Here is a 15,054-nt window from a genome sequence, read left to right as displayed (position 1 = left end):
TTCCTTTTTTTTTTTTTTTTTGGTCTCTGGTGAAGCCAAATAACTGGAAACACTAGTAAGTACTACAAGAGTGGCACTTTGGTCTCATCCTGCCAGTGTGACATAACAAATATTGCAGTGTCTGAGGGCTGGAAGCAAACTCCAGATGGTTGTTCTTAATGTGCGGCATTTACAGATGTTGTCCTCTCTACTTTTGTATCTGCTAGACTCTGGTGTGCTTTAGCAAAAGCAGCAAGGCCAAGGCGTATAGTAGAAACAGATCTTGCTGAGAGGAGTCGGAGTTCCTTAGATTGGTTTTACTTTTTAAAAAAATGCTGGCTGTATTGAACCTACATAATGTATTTTTTCTGCCTTTAAAAGGAGGTGCAAGCATGGGTTTGAATCCGACTGTGAACAGGCTACTCCTGTTTTGTTTGTTCTTTTTTTCGCTTCTACATACCAACTTGTAGTTATAGCTCTTGTAGTTGGTGTGATCCAAAATATCATCAAGGGTATGTCTGCGTGTGGCATGCTGTAACTGGCTGGTGTCCCAGTTTCTGATAGAGCTGATTACTAGGCAGCCCAATCCAAGATAGTTACTAACCTGATCCAAGTTAGCCCGGCTTTGAGCAGGGCTTGCACAGGATGACCCCCGGAGGTCTCTTCTGGCCTAAGTTATATTGAGCTTCTCTAAGTTTGGCTTCCTTGCGTGCAGTACTTGGCTGGTAAGATCTCGTAATGGCAGGGTGGTCTGTCCGAAAAAGCCAAGTGGCCTTGGGGAGCGCTGGTCCACCCCAGTTACTTGGCAGGAGGAGCACAACCTCGGGTTGCTGTTCTGCTGCGTGCCCAGCTCCTCCTGGGGCTGCTGTGGGATTTTGCTGGGATGCAGAGGGATACTCTCCTAAGTAGGTACTCCTTGCTGCTGTGGCTGAGCAGTTGGCCCACTGAAAGAGTTGCTTGGATGCTCTGAAGGAGCTTTCTGTGTGTGCTGGCATGTTAGGAGAGCCTAATAACAGAGGCTTGGCTGCACCGCCTTGTGGCGTACCTGTTTGTGAACCGGGGCCGTGTTCCCGAGCACTGGATCACCCAGGCTGCACAGGGGTGTGCTTTGCCAGCGCCTTAGCAGCCAGCTGCACCTCGGGTTTCCTCTGAGCAGTTAAAGCTGAGGTGCTCCTCTGGTGCCGCTCGGCGCGTATGAAGACACAAGCAACGTGGCCCCAAGGGCATCTCGGCAGAGGCAGTGTGGACGTGCAAGGCAACAGCCTTCCATTTACTCCATAGTCCAGGCCACGTGTACTCCCCTTACTCAGTGTGGACACGAGCTGTTTGGTGCTCACTTGTTTCAGCGCAGGTGCCTCCCCAGACATGGACTGATGTTCTATGATTGTACTGCCATAAATAAATAACCTGTTTGTGTTACTGGGTTGAAGTGATGGGACCTGTATTAGAAGGGCTGGTGAGGTGCTTTTTTTTTTTTTTTTTTTTTAAAAAAAAAAAAAAGCTATGTGTTTTTCTAGCCTCTTTTGAAAGCAGGGAGAGAGTAAAGCAGAGAGAAAGTGAGATTATAGAAAGAGGTGCAGCCAGATGAGTGTGCTTTCCCTGTAGCTGTTGATGTGCTGAGTATAATAAAAGGGAGGATTCTGTGATAGCTGTATAGCACTCATTGGTGCTCTGATATCTGAACTTGGAGGTAAAACTGGTATATAAAGCGGAGCCCCCAAGACAGCAGTAGGAGATCACGGACAGGCTAATGCTCAGGGTTTAGTCCAAGCTGTAGAACTTCCTATGCTACCTTTCACTGACCTTCTGCAGCCTTTGCTGGAACTGGAGCTGATCTGAAATGTTTTCTGTTTGCAGTCTTAGAAAAAAACCTTTTTATAAAAGGGAGTGATCAATTTGTATGATCATTTTTAACTGAAATGCCTCATGCACATGCGTGCTCACATACTTCTTCCCAAATGAAGAAAATCTCAATAGGTCAGGCCTGAGAGAGGCAAGCAGCCCCTGTCGGGGAGCTCTTGAGGGTCAATGGGAAGGGCAGTGGCAGGAAGAGAGCAAGGCCTACAGCACCTTCAGTTTGTGCTTTGTTTTTGCTATTTGGGGATATTTTATTTTCTTTTTTTTAAATTATATATATATACATGCACATATACATACATACATATATACACACACACACATATATATATATATAAAAACCTGATGTATAGTTGTAACAAAGCAGGAAAGTCTGCTTATGTCAGTGTGCTTGGCTGTGGTCACACTAACACGATGGAACCAACATCATCTAAAAGCTAATGCTTGAAACTTCAGGGGTGCAAGACCTTCTAGATTAAAGGACAGAGGTATTAGAGGAGATTCTGGTGAAGAAAAACCAGTTTCCTAACCAAAAACTCATTGTACTTCTGAATGCATAAAGATTATCATTGTACTTGGGAGGGGTGAAGCGAGAAGATGGTTGTTCACTGAATGTGTTCCTGTTTACTCTTCTCTCCTCTCTCCCTCCAATGAAGTTATACCATTTCGGTTGCTGTTGGCAATGATGAAGGTATCGTTCACTGAACACTCAACTAGTTTGGTTTAATTTTCCCAGGTTTGTGATGAGAGCTGAGCCAGAAATGAAACCTGGAACCTGTTGCTGCTAATCAAGTCATGATGGAAAGGTAAGACACTTACACATATGCGTATATATGTGTGTGTATATGTATATATTTATATGTGTGTGTAGGTATATTTTAAACAAGTATGTTTGTTTATTTTAAACTTGGAATTTGGGCTTTGTTCTTTCTTCTCTTAACTGGTCGCAGTCATGTTTCCAAATGTGACCTGTCAGCTTGCAGACCAACTTTCTTGCAATTTGCATACCTGTTCTGAAAATTTTCTGTGAAAGGAAAAAAGTTCAACTGATTTTCTGATTAGCAGAAACTGGAGAAAGTTCTAAAAAAAAACTAAAAAAAGGATGTTGTCACCCACGTATTCAGTTATGACTGTGTGAAGGACTTGGGGAGGCCAGGAAGAGCATTTATGCAAGGAGGAGGAAGGTTCACATGCATTTTGACACAGTTTGGGAGGAATCAAACTGTGGTTTGGTTCTGGAGTTAGCGCCTGCTGTCAGGTTTTGTGCCGTGTGCTCTACTGTAATGAGTTGTCACAGGATGAGTGAAATGGACAGGCAACCCTGACTCCAGATTTCCTTGCGTTGTCTTCTGTGCACATGTTATAATTTTACTGTTGTTTACATTTACCTTTGGTTTATAAGCAGAAATATTCCTGAGCACAATCTATATCAGCTATTTATATTCGTAAACCTTCTGTTGGTTTCAGGAGTCTGAGCCAAGAACATCCCAGAATTGACATTTAAAAAATCCTTTTGTTTATGGGAAATTTTACACGTTGGATTTTTCCAAACATACAATTGTGGAATGATCACTGCAAACATCTGAGAGTACTTTAGCTATCCTAATTCTCTCATGATGTTTTACTAATATCCAAAGAAGGAGCAACCGCTTGTTTTAAGGAATCTGGCAGACTGGTTGATGAAAAGTTGTTACAGTCCGGAATTTTCTAAGCAGTTATTTGTATCTTATTTAAGTCTTGTTGTGCTTCTCTCCATTAAAGCTAATATTTTTCCCTTCGTAGAGTATCCCAGGATTAACTTCTTGTAGCCTATAAGGTCTGTTCTTAGGGAGATTAAAAGGGAAGAAGGCATAATGCAAGTCCTCTGCGTGGGAGTGGATTTTGCCCTACTTCAGTCTCTTTTTAAGCATACATAGATGTAAATTAATCACCAAACTTGGAGTTTAACTTTGTCTTCTAGTTATGGTTAAAATAAATACTACTGAATTTTAAGAGTTCAAATGTTCATTAAAATACATTCAGCACTGCCCCTGGGATCACACCTGAAGTATTTGTAGGTAAGCAATATTAATATACAAATTGCAAAGCAATAACCTATATCCCAAGTGAAAAGGAAGCACTGTGAAGCTAAAAGGTAAATAATAAATACTGATGAACAGGGACTCTGGAAAATCACAATTGAAAGAAGTGGTAAATCCCAAGGTTTTAGTTGTTTTGCTCTTACTTATGTTCATAATTTTCTGTTTTCTGCTAGTGCTCTGGGGGAAAGGTCTCTGTCGCTTCAGATCAAAAAGGCAGTTTTCAAAATGTTACCAACGTGTTCTGTCCTGTTCACTCAGACTTACCAAAAAAAAGGCATTATTGGGAAGCAGTAGAGGCAATAAAGGAGAGGTGTGTGTGTGTGTTTGTATTATTATTGGGAATTACTGGAAAGTGATAGTTTCCTAGATATGCTGCAGGAAAATAGCAAAGCAAGGCATTCCCTCCTTTGCTTTGCGGTGTGCTGATACTGCTCCCGTCAAACACATGGGGAAACAGGCCGTCTTGCTTCTGCTGCCGGCGGAGACCAAGTCTTTCAGACATATTCACCATGTCTGTCCAGGAAAACAGAAGTTTTGGACTGTATAAAACTATTCCCAGGCTTAAAATTAAGCACAGATCTAAGCACTTCCTGGACCTTTGGCTAGGGGGCTCGTTTTGATCAATGAGTGAATCGATGACTCTTAGCAGAGACCCCCTGATGCAAGACTGATGCCAGCGTTTTCAATCACGGGGCCTCTGCTGGAGTAGTGATTGCTATCTGACCTGCCGCGGCAGAGGTGATGTGAGCCAGGCACTCAGAGTGGAAATGCTAAGTGGTCGACCCTCAGGACACCACCACGGTGCCTGGCTGGGAACCACCCTGAATGCAGGAAGCAAGATTTTATAGTGGATATGAGTTTCGCAAAAAGCCAAGCCAGTCAAATGTAAGACAAGTATCTAGTTGGATAAATAATGCTGTAAAGCATCCATGCTGAGTGGAAATAATTACACTGACATCACTGGAAAATAGTTGGTGAAGAAAGTATGTAAAATACCATCAGTAATTAAGGCAAGAAGTGCATAGGTTGAATAATTGTGTTAAAATAGTGAGTGCCATGTGTTTGTCTTACAGACCCAGTTGAAATGTTCAGGATAATTTGGTGGACAGATTTAAATATCTGTGTAGTAGGATTTGTTCCAAACTCCTAGTTTTTCGGAGTGAAAGTGGCTTAGTGGATAATGCAAAATCCATCTCTGATTTGAACAGTAGAATTTTGGTGAATTCATCCCAACTCTTATACTTCGTTAGTAATTGGAAATACTTACAGACCTGGGTTCTGAAGTGGTAGCCCTATGAGCTGAGTTTGTACTGAGAAAGGGGAGAATGTTAAGGAGGGAGATGTATCCCGCTTTGACAGTGTGAATGGCTGAATCCCCCCCAAACCGTGCGAGAGCGCGTGAATTGCCTCAGCGCAGCCTTCTCCTGGGAGCAGTTACACGTGGGAGTGGTCCTGCGGAAAGCAGGGCTGTGTATGAACCTTGAGGGACGTGGGCTGTCTCACTGATGTGAGCTGAGTGCTCCGTGCTCATACTGACTTTTAGGAAACCATTACAGCTAAAAACATAACATCTACCATTTCTGCGCCAAATTCAACCCTTCGTCACACCACAGCATAACATCTGAATTCCAAAGAATTGCTTCTGAATAGCCAAAGACTCAACATTTGGCTTTCTAACCACACTTAGTTTGTTTATTGAGGAAAAAATTTGGATCGAGTGTAATGCAGCGTGGAAAGAAGCGGTGCTCACGCGGTAGAAGCAAGCGTGCCGTTCGGTGCTTTGTGTGCCCCCGTGATCCGGTTTGTCGGCCTCTGTCATCTTGTCAAGAGAAGAAAACGACTTTCAAGACAATGAACCAAAAACCTCTTCTCAGCCCAGGGTTTTCTGGAAGAGGGAGAACTAGTGATACGTATGAAGTAGAGAACGTGCAACGAGCCCGGCCAAACCTGCCTCCTGTGGGTAATTAAACTCTGGCTATAAAAGTATTAGTCTATGCATTAGTGTTAAGTGACTTGTACACATCTCAGTCGTCGTCAGCTTAGAAAGCGCAGTTATTGAACTTTGGTTCCAAGCGTTTGAGCGTTTTGTCTTGCACCAAAAAACGTTCAGTTTCTTCAACAGTTTCAGTAAGCTGTAGATGGCTGGGTTAGAAAGCAGTGTTTTCCAAGCAGTCTTCACGCGGAAGCTATCTGAAAATAAATTTTAAGAAGTATTTAACTCTTGTTATGCTGAGTATCATCTGTAAAGAAACCTGCCTTCTGCTTAAAATCTGATCTGTGCATTGATATTATTGCAACTGTTAACATTAGGTAGATAATTAGCTGTTGACCTGTATAAGCAACCATGGACTCATTTCAGCAAAAAATTAAAATATCAGAGTTGGTTTAAGGACATAAGCTAAAGCGTACAATCAGTATGAGTACTTCGGAGTTGGGTGTTTATGTCTGGTAACGAGATACCTGTGGATCTAGAGCCCCCGAGCAGGGAGCGCCGTGCACGGTGATGGTGTCTGCTGGCGAGACGAGATCGCCGGCGTGGAGCGAGTGCGTTGCCAGCTTTGTATTAGTTTCCACATAACTGATTTTGCTTTTTCTTCTGTGGAGTCCTGTGCTTGGCACTGGTTTCTCTTGTGAGTGGTGGGTTGCAAAAAGTCTCTTCAAAAGAAAACACTGCTTGAGGTAAAACATTGTGTAGAATGGCAGGGAAGCCTGAGATTTTGATTTGGGGAGTAGGACTGAAGTAGGCTGTCCTCTGCCTGAGGTCCTCTTAGCCGGTCACCGGGGCCCTGCCTCATCCTAGCGTCCTTGACTTCCAGTCCTGCAGGGCAGTGCGAAGGTGCCTCGCCTTGGGTTTCCCGTAGCTGTACCACGGCGCAGGAGCAAGGCTGGGAGCAGCACACTTGAGGACAAAATTCAGTTCTGCACGTGCAGAACAGACTTTGGGCTTAGATCCTCTTTGTGCACACTGTAATTCTGCTGGCCCGCATGCATGTGTAGGTAGTTAAATACTAAAATTGCTGCCTAAGTGTGTACTAAATCAGCTGGGGAGCACGTGGAAGGAGGGCTCCAGTGCAACTGGCTTCAGACCTAGTATGAGCAGGGAGCTGGGAACTGTGGACTTTTTTTCATGTGGTTCCTGTATCTGCTAGGCTTATGCCTCCAGGTGATGCCTGGCAGGTGTGACTTGTTCCGCTGCTCCACACCGGCAGCCCCTCTCTTACCTCTTCCTCTTTGCAGTTTCAAGGAACAGTTAGCAACTCTGCTGCTTTACACCAGCTCACGGGTCCTGTCCTGGTTAGCAGTGTTGGCCAAAGCCAGGCTCCTTTCCAGTTTTCGAGTGGCTCACCAGGACTTCAGCTGCGGGGAAATCCTGAATGTAAAACATAGCGAGCAATAAAGGGGCATTGCTTACTCCTCTTCGCGGCATTCACTGTGCCTGGTATTAAGACAGCAGATCACGAAATATTTTCCATTAACAGAGCATGCGGGGGATTGTTTTGGAAAGGCAAAGAGACTGCATTTTTTCCTTTCCACTTTGGTTCTTACCTTGTTCTGAAACAGCAGGAAGAAAATAGCATTAAAAAAAAAAGACTGTGGTGAGACAGTTCAAAAGAACTCTAATGTTGCTGTACATACTGTATTTCATCCCATGTTTTAAAGATTTAGAGCTAGAACTAGAAGGCCTTGGGGAAAAGTCCCTTGGGAGGTAGCCTTGTTCTCAAGTTAGTGAACTTTAGAGATAGTTAAAAGGCAAAAATTGAGGTAAAAATAACGCTGATCAAATAGTAACAACTCATGGGAGAGAAAAAGGTGTTGAGATTAAGATTTTTTGAAGATTTTTGATTTGGAATTTGCATGACTGAGCTATCTTTCTAAACTTTTGGGGGAGATGAGGATTTAATGAGGATTTTGGGGAGATAGGGTTTAATGTAATAGGAACAAAACTTAAAAAAAAAAAAAAAAAAAAAAGATTCTCTAGCTGAAAAAAATTGCTCAGGCATCAGTGAACTACTATTGCTTCCAGGCTTGTTGTGATGAGCCCTATTTCACTTCCAAATAGCAAATAGTTTTGCATTGTAATCAGTGTTTGGCCAGCGTTGTCTTTTCATCTGTGTTTCTACAGCCCTCGGTCCTAGGAGATTTCAGGCCCGACAGAGTTGTTTCACGCACCACGTGGTGGGTAGTAACGTGGGAGGCCGCCGTGTGCCTCGGCTCCGACGGCCGCTCTGCGAAGAGCGCAGAGGTTCTGCAGCTGCAGGTTGCGCTCCAGCCACGTGCGCGCAGAGCGGCTTAACGGGGCCGCGTCTTCTCTAGGCTCGTGAAGAAGATGAGAGCGGGTCTGTCCTCCCAGGTTCGACGGGAGGTGCTGCAGGAGCTGCAGTCGGACAGGCCCTCCCGGAGAGTACGTGTGCGGGAACAAACCGGGCTCTGTAACCAGCTAATAATATTGCTTTCTGAATTAAAAGCTGCGCTCGTGAGTGCACGTGTGCATGCACGCACCCACAAGCATGTGTGTCCAAAGATCTGTAATAATAAGGAACTGGTTTTGGTAGGAAGGATAATTTCCAATGTTGAGGTTTCTTATATTTTATTCCGAATACTCTTGTTCTGATCACTGTTAGAGACAAATTGCTCGGCAAGACAAGCGACTGGTCTGGAAGCTGCAATTCATCTTTTTGCCTTGTTGCACAGAGATTGAATGAGGATTTAGGGGATTGAAAAATGCTTGCCACTTAGTGCATGTGTTTTCTCTGGTGCAAAGAAACAGCTTAGCAACTTCACTCTGTTCTGTTTTAAGATTTATTGACATGGATTCATAATGTCATGGTGGTCGTGTTACTTTTTTATTTTTTGGACTTCTTGGTTTAACAAAATGTAGACAATTGCTTTGGTGAAAAGAACAGTTTGACTTGGTTAAAAGTGAAGACATTTTTGTAATAATACTGTCTTTATTATACACATACAATAGTTTGTAATGTTGATTTTTAACTTCTAAAAAGCACATTGGTTAAAGCAGCTGATAATAGCTGATAATCTAAGGCCAAAGCAATTAATTGAGAAATAGACTCAGCTGGTATGATTTAGTTTCATTTTTATTCCCTAACTAAATAATGATAGTAGAAAAATAGATTAAAAACCTGAAGCCTCAGTTTTCTGCTGCTACTTTCAGCATTGCTCTTAAGAAAGAAAATGGTTTGAGATTCTATTAAATAATCACTCAACTGATTTAAAATTGACTCTCAAAACTGCGCTTTCAAACTTGCCATGCATTTGTGTACTAATCCAGGGGCAAATCCTACCAACACTTCCTGCCATTGCTGTTCTTACTGGAGTTGTCGTCTTGGTGTTAGTGTATCTACCCACAGCAGTGACTGCTGATGCTAGTAGAACCCTTGTTTCTTGTTTTTTTTTTTTAAAAAAAACAATCTATCGGAATGCTGAGTCAAAAATACTTTTTTCATGTCTCGATGTGCATCTTTTCACATAGAAGCACTTGTGTGCAGAAAATTGCTGGAGCAATTTTGGAGGCCAATTTTAATTTTAAAATTTGCCTCTGCACAGCATGCCCTTGTTTCTGCCTAAAGATGTATTTGAACAGTCAAATATATAAATTCTTTAAAAATGGAGTTTTCTAAGGGAAATGCTGATACAATGTTAGCTACTTGCAGAGCAGCTTGACGGGCAGAGTCCCTCCCACGCGTCTGTGCTCGCTTCTTGTGGTGGTTGCTTTTCCCTCAGCTGTGCTGGCTTTTTTGTTAGTTATTCTTTCTGCGATTGCCCATTCCTGCCTTGACAGGCAAACACAGTGCTCTTTCCTCTTACCACAGCTTTTGTTAAGCCACAAACAAGTCAGAGTGATAGGGGAGAATTTTTGAATCATTTGATCAAAATTGATACTTTCCAATTCCAGGAATTTCTTAAATTATTTTAATTCTTTCATGTGTGATGCCTTTTCTCATCTAAATGGTGTTTCTGCCACTCATCAGTTTTAATGATACACTGTAAATTCTTTGAATCGTCTGTGAAGGTTTTGACAATGTATATATTAACAAAAATGTTAGATATTACAAATCAAGAATGCAGTAATTTTCTCGTGCACTTTATGAAGTTTTCAAGCAGTGATGTTTTTCTGTCAAAGATGGTGTGACATTCTAGGAAACAGGTTAAGGAGATGCTTTTCTGCCATTGACGACAGTGTTTCTGGAGGTTATCTAGCCACTCATTAAGCATGGAAAGCAGCTTAGTGCCTTTTAGAATTACTGAAGATTAAAACAGAAATTAACTGAATTATTTCCCAGACTCAATAATTGGCATCCTGCTTATGATTTTAAATATCTGTTTCCTTCTTGGTTGTGCAACTGATTCCCAGTGCTCTGTTCCTTACTAACTGCATGGCTAACTTTAACATATGCACAGGCAAATTCAATTTTGCTGCAATAATTAGTATGCGTTTTGCAGGGGGAGGGAGCAGCCTGCATAGCAAAGTTTGCTAGTATCATATGTACTATGCATGTGTTGCAAAAAAGAAACACGGATGTTAATAAACCTATTAACAATACAGAATTTTATTTGCTTTATTTCTTTAGGATTCTTCAATTGCATGGTAGGAGCTTTGAAAGGGAGAAAGAGACAGAGGACAAACAATGTTAGGAAGTTCAGGCCATGCGATGTGAAATCAGAAGTGAAGGGGAAATAAGTGGATTCATTTGTGCTTTTATTCTGGGGATTGGTCAGAAACTGCATAGCCTATGCAACTTACTGCCATAATATTTTGCAAAAAGCAAGAGCATTTTAGAATAGCAAAGGAGTTGGACATTAAGGGAATTGGTAAGCAGAACTAAAAATAGTATCCCTACAGGAGTTCTGTGGAAATAAAGGTGTATTTTATTTTCTTGTAAAATAAAATGTGTTTTTGTCAAAAAGAAAAAACACCCTTGTCCTTAGAGCTAAAATTAGATCGCATTTCTGTTTTTTATTTGATTAAAAATGTGATTTTTTTTAAATTTATCGGTGATTTTTTTTGGGGGGGGGGTAGGCCTTTTTAAGGAGACCAGAAGTAAGTTGCAGTAAGTTCAGCCAGAAATAGGTATATATAGAAAGGTATCAGGATATAAAAGTAATGCATAGTTTTAGGAGTCATTTAGGACTTTATCTGTCTAGAAGAGCCAATCTTTAGCTGAGGAGGTGTGTGAAAAGGTTTTGCTTGCCGCGCGAGCTTTTCCATCGCTGCACAGGGCACGGGGCTCTCCCACGTCTCCCGAAGCAGCCGGCGGCAGCGCCGCTTGCGGCCTCCGCGGACTGCCGCTTATCCGCCCCCCAGGACCGACTTCTGATCTGCCGCCTTCAGGCGTGCTCGGGCGCGATCCCCTGGCACCCGGGGGCCGGCGCGCCGCCGTTTCGGCGGAGCGCGGCGAGGGTTTGATGGGCGACGGCCAGCTCGGGGCGCGTGCCCCCTTCCAGGCGGCTCGGACGGCCGCGAGCGCGGTCCCGAGTCGCCAGCAGCCGTTCGCGCCGCTGTTTGCTCGTTACTTGGCAATGATCCTTGCTGATAACGAGCTCCGGTAATAATTACCACCCTGGCCGAGATGTACGATCTCCCCACCGTTTTGCTTTGGGGTTTAGGAGTAACTTGAGTCATACGTTGGGTTCAGAATGAACAGATAGAGTCACTTTATGGTTGTGTGTGCCGTAAAGCTATGGGAAGTCGTTAGGAGTCGCTTCCATTTGCGTGCCCTCGTTTCTCCTTGACCAGATGGCTGTACAACCAGCAGACTGAAGTTCTGGTTTAGGGTAGCAAGATGTGATGTCCCTTTCATCCGTGGGGACTCTTCACAAAATATTCGGAGTACGAAAATTGGTAAAAAGATATACCATTAATCACTATATATTTGCTCATGCCATCAACATTATCTTCCTTTCTGGGAATATAGTAGCAATGAATAATTTTTAACATCAGAGGATGCAATCAATGGGGTTTTGACTGACTAAGGTTTTCTAGGTTTTTCCCTATGAAAATGCCAGCTGATGTCCTTTAGAGATTATAGGAAGAAAAAAAAAATCAATACAAGTTTTTTACTTGAAAAGTTATGCTGAAATAAAAATGTTTCACAGAAACGTGCCAATACTGCTGAAATTTAGATGAAAAGGTCAAAATTGAATTGTCAGCTTTCTAATTTCAATTCAAGAATGTTTTGAATCTATCATTTTGCTTTTAGTGGTATATGTTTAATATATACATRCAGCATAAAGGATATCTAATACTTTAATGTTGTGAAAATTTTATACATTTATTTCACATTCAGAGGAGAGAATGTTAAGCTGAAACTCTTATATCACAGGAAAGTTGTTTGTTTTTAGAAAAACAAACAAAATCAACATCCCTAAGAATCCAGAATCTGGATTCTTACCAGCTCTGTGACAGAGTGGTAGCTGTGTGCTAAATATAAAACTGCTTTTTATATTTAGTAAATAAATGAGTGCACTATCTCAATTTTTATGATATTTTAATTAAAGTAGAAAAGTGGTGCCATACTTTTTGTTTATTGCCCCAATAGCGTAATTGCAGTGACAGTATGAACATCTGCTCTAATGATCGGTGTAGTTTYGTACGAACACTGAGCCGAAGGGGTGATGAAGCTGGTTCCTTTAGCCCCTGTTGCTGTGTAGTGCGTATCCAGAAAACTAGACTGGGGTTTCTACTTTGTCTCCCCCATTTTCTCAGATCAAGCTGTCTTTAAAACAAAACAAAAAAATCAAGAGAGCCAGGCAAACCCTTCTCTGCATAGATCTGGTTTGAGAACCCCCCCAGTTGGGAAAATACCTGTATCCTCCTGCCACTGCGTGCAAGAAATCCCTATTTCTGGGATTTTCTCTGCTCCATCTATATATAAAACCCCACAGTTTTCCCTTTCTGTATCTTCTTTCCTCTTACCTCTCCATATGCTTCCAAAAGCTTCTCCGTTACTCTGTGAAATGTGTTCACTGCTCTCTCCTTCAAAGAAATTCCTTAAAAGCCAACCATATTTTAGTTACAGTGGTTCCATACTTCTATTTTCTGTACTGCGAGTTATATGAGAATAATTTTAAGCAACGATGCAGTGGTGAAAAAGGCAGTGCGACCATAAGATGCGTTAGGAGTGGTATTTCCAGAGGAAATGCTAGTGCTGTGATAGTGACTCTGGTACAACCTCAGCATACAGGGTGGTGGTGGTCACCCACGGACAGGAATGTTTAGCAAAGCTGGAACAGATGTGGAGAAGGGTCATGAGGATTAAGGCTATGGAAAGCCTATTTTACGAGAAGAAACAAGGATTTTACATGTTCTAGCACAGCAAAATAAAAGCTGAGGGGTTATAGTTTCTGTCTCTGATACAATGGTTGGAGACACAGGAAAGTATCTAAACTAACTGATGACATAGAAGGAAAAAAATAGTTCATGAGCAGAATTAAACTGAAAATAAAGTTTTTCACTTTGAGACCAGCCAGGTTTTTAATGAAAATATAGTATGAAGTTCTGACTGCTGTCTTGGCGCCTATGTGCAATGTCATCCTGGAGAGCAGCCTGTGAGCCCGAGGAGATCCTTCCCTGCAAATTCCACAGCGTTGYAAGTTTTTCCTATTAATAATTTAGGTCTTTTACTTGATAGCTCACGTGTCTGCTATAAAACATTTAGCCTCATGCTCAGACATTCCCTGCTCTTCCACATACTTCCTGTGTGATACTAGGTAGGTCACCACATCCTTCTGTTTTCCATGTGCAAAATGTGCATATTAGTATTCCTTACCTCAAAGGGACGCTGCAAGGATAAATATAGTAATGGCTGTGTGGGCAGAGGCAAGTAAATATTTTATCATAGGCAAAGAATCTCTTTGCGTTCGTATAGTTTCTCTGGTATGCAGTACCACTTCTGCCTGGGAGCCTGTATAACGCCTGCAAGAGTATTATTCGATAGAAAAGAAAAAACCTTTTACTGCAACAGTGATCAGACAGTGGAACAAGTTGCTCAGAGAAGCTGTGGAGTCCCCATCCTTGGAGACACTCAAGCCACCCCCCTGGAGGTGGCCCAGGGCAAGCTGACCCTGCCAGTGCAGGGGGGTTTGGATGAGGTGGTCTCCAGAGGCCCCTTCCGACCCCAACCGCTCTGCGGGATTGCATGTGTGAGAAATGAGTGAAAGAAAAGAAAAACTCCTCTAAAATTGTCCAAGCAAGTATATCTTTATATATTTTATTTCATGCATTCTGTTAAACCAAATGCTGCAGGACAGAAAACTGAGATTTAATCGATCTCTGCATCCTAAATAGATCTCTGCTACCTAAGTACATGATAGCTTAAAAAAAATGAATGGTGAATTTCTTACCCCCAGTGTCACTTGGATTTCTGCCATTGGCTTCTGTGGGGTCGGGGTCCTGGTATAAATGACTCAAAGTGGCTCCACTGTTGTTCTTAGAGCTGCTGTTTTCTTTTCATTCAGGATCAGTATTGATTTACTTCTCAAAAGGGAAAACTTAAATCTGTATACTTTCTAAATATATAAAGACATTTTTGTTTTATGCTTTGTGAAACAAAAAGAAATGTACATCCTGTAGGAGAGATCTGGCAAGAAGAAAATAACTTGTGGCTTCTAAATCAATTTCATAAAATAGATGTAATCCCACCCTGGGAGCAGTGGAGGATTAAGTTTGTCTGAGTTTAAATTTTTGGTAGTGACAACCCATAACTCCAGAGCAGTGGGCTGTTTTCCAGTGCAGATATCTGCCTGATTAAGTTGCTTAACAAAATGAAAGCCTTACTGTTCCAAAACCCTTAATGAATATTTTAAATATATATTTTCCTTCCAGCAATGTTACTTTCCACCAAATAGTAGAAGCCRGGGAAAAGAGGATCAGTGGTTCCTTGAGGGAACATATTAGCTTGGCATTTGGTTGTGGGGGATGCGTTCACCTGCCTCTGACAGATGAACCATGCTCAGATGTGCTGGCTTAGCGCTAGTCCCATTTTTTTTGAGATTTTTTTTTCAAATTTTCTAAACATTGCTAATATAGGGATCCTTTTTTTTTTTTTAAATCAGCTGAACTACCTAAAAGAGAACAACATCAAGATCTGTCCCAGAGGGACTCCTTCCCAGCCAGAGCTTT

The sequence above is a fragment of the Rhea americana genome, unplaced genomic scaffold (assembly GCF_003343005.1).
Source record: "Rhea americana isolate MKP2758 unplaced genomic scaffold, rheAme1 scaffold_20, whole genome shotgun sequence".
In the NCBI taxonomy this organism is placed as follows: domain Eukaryota; kingdom Metazoa; phylum Chordata; class Aves; order Rheiformes; family Rheidae; genus Rhea; species Rhea americana.
This window is presented reverse-complemented; position numbering follows the sequence as displayed.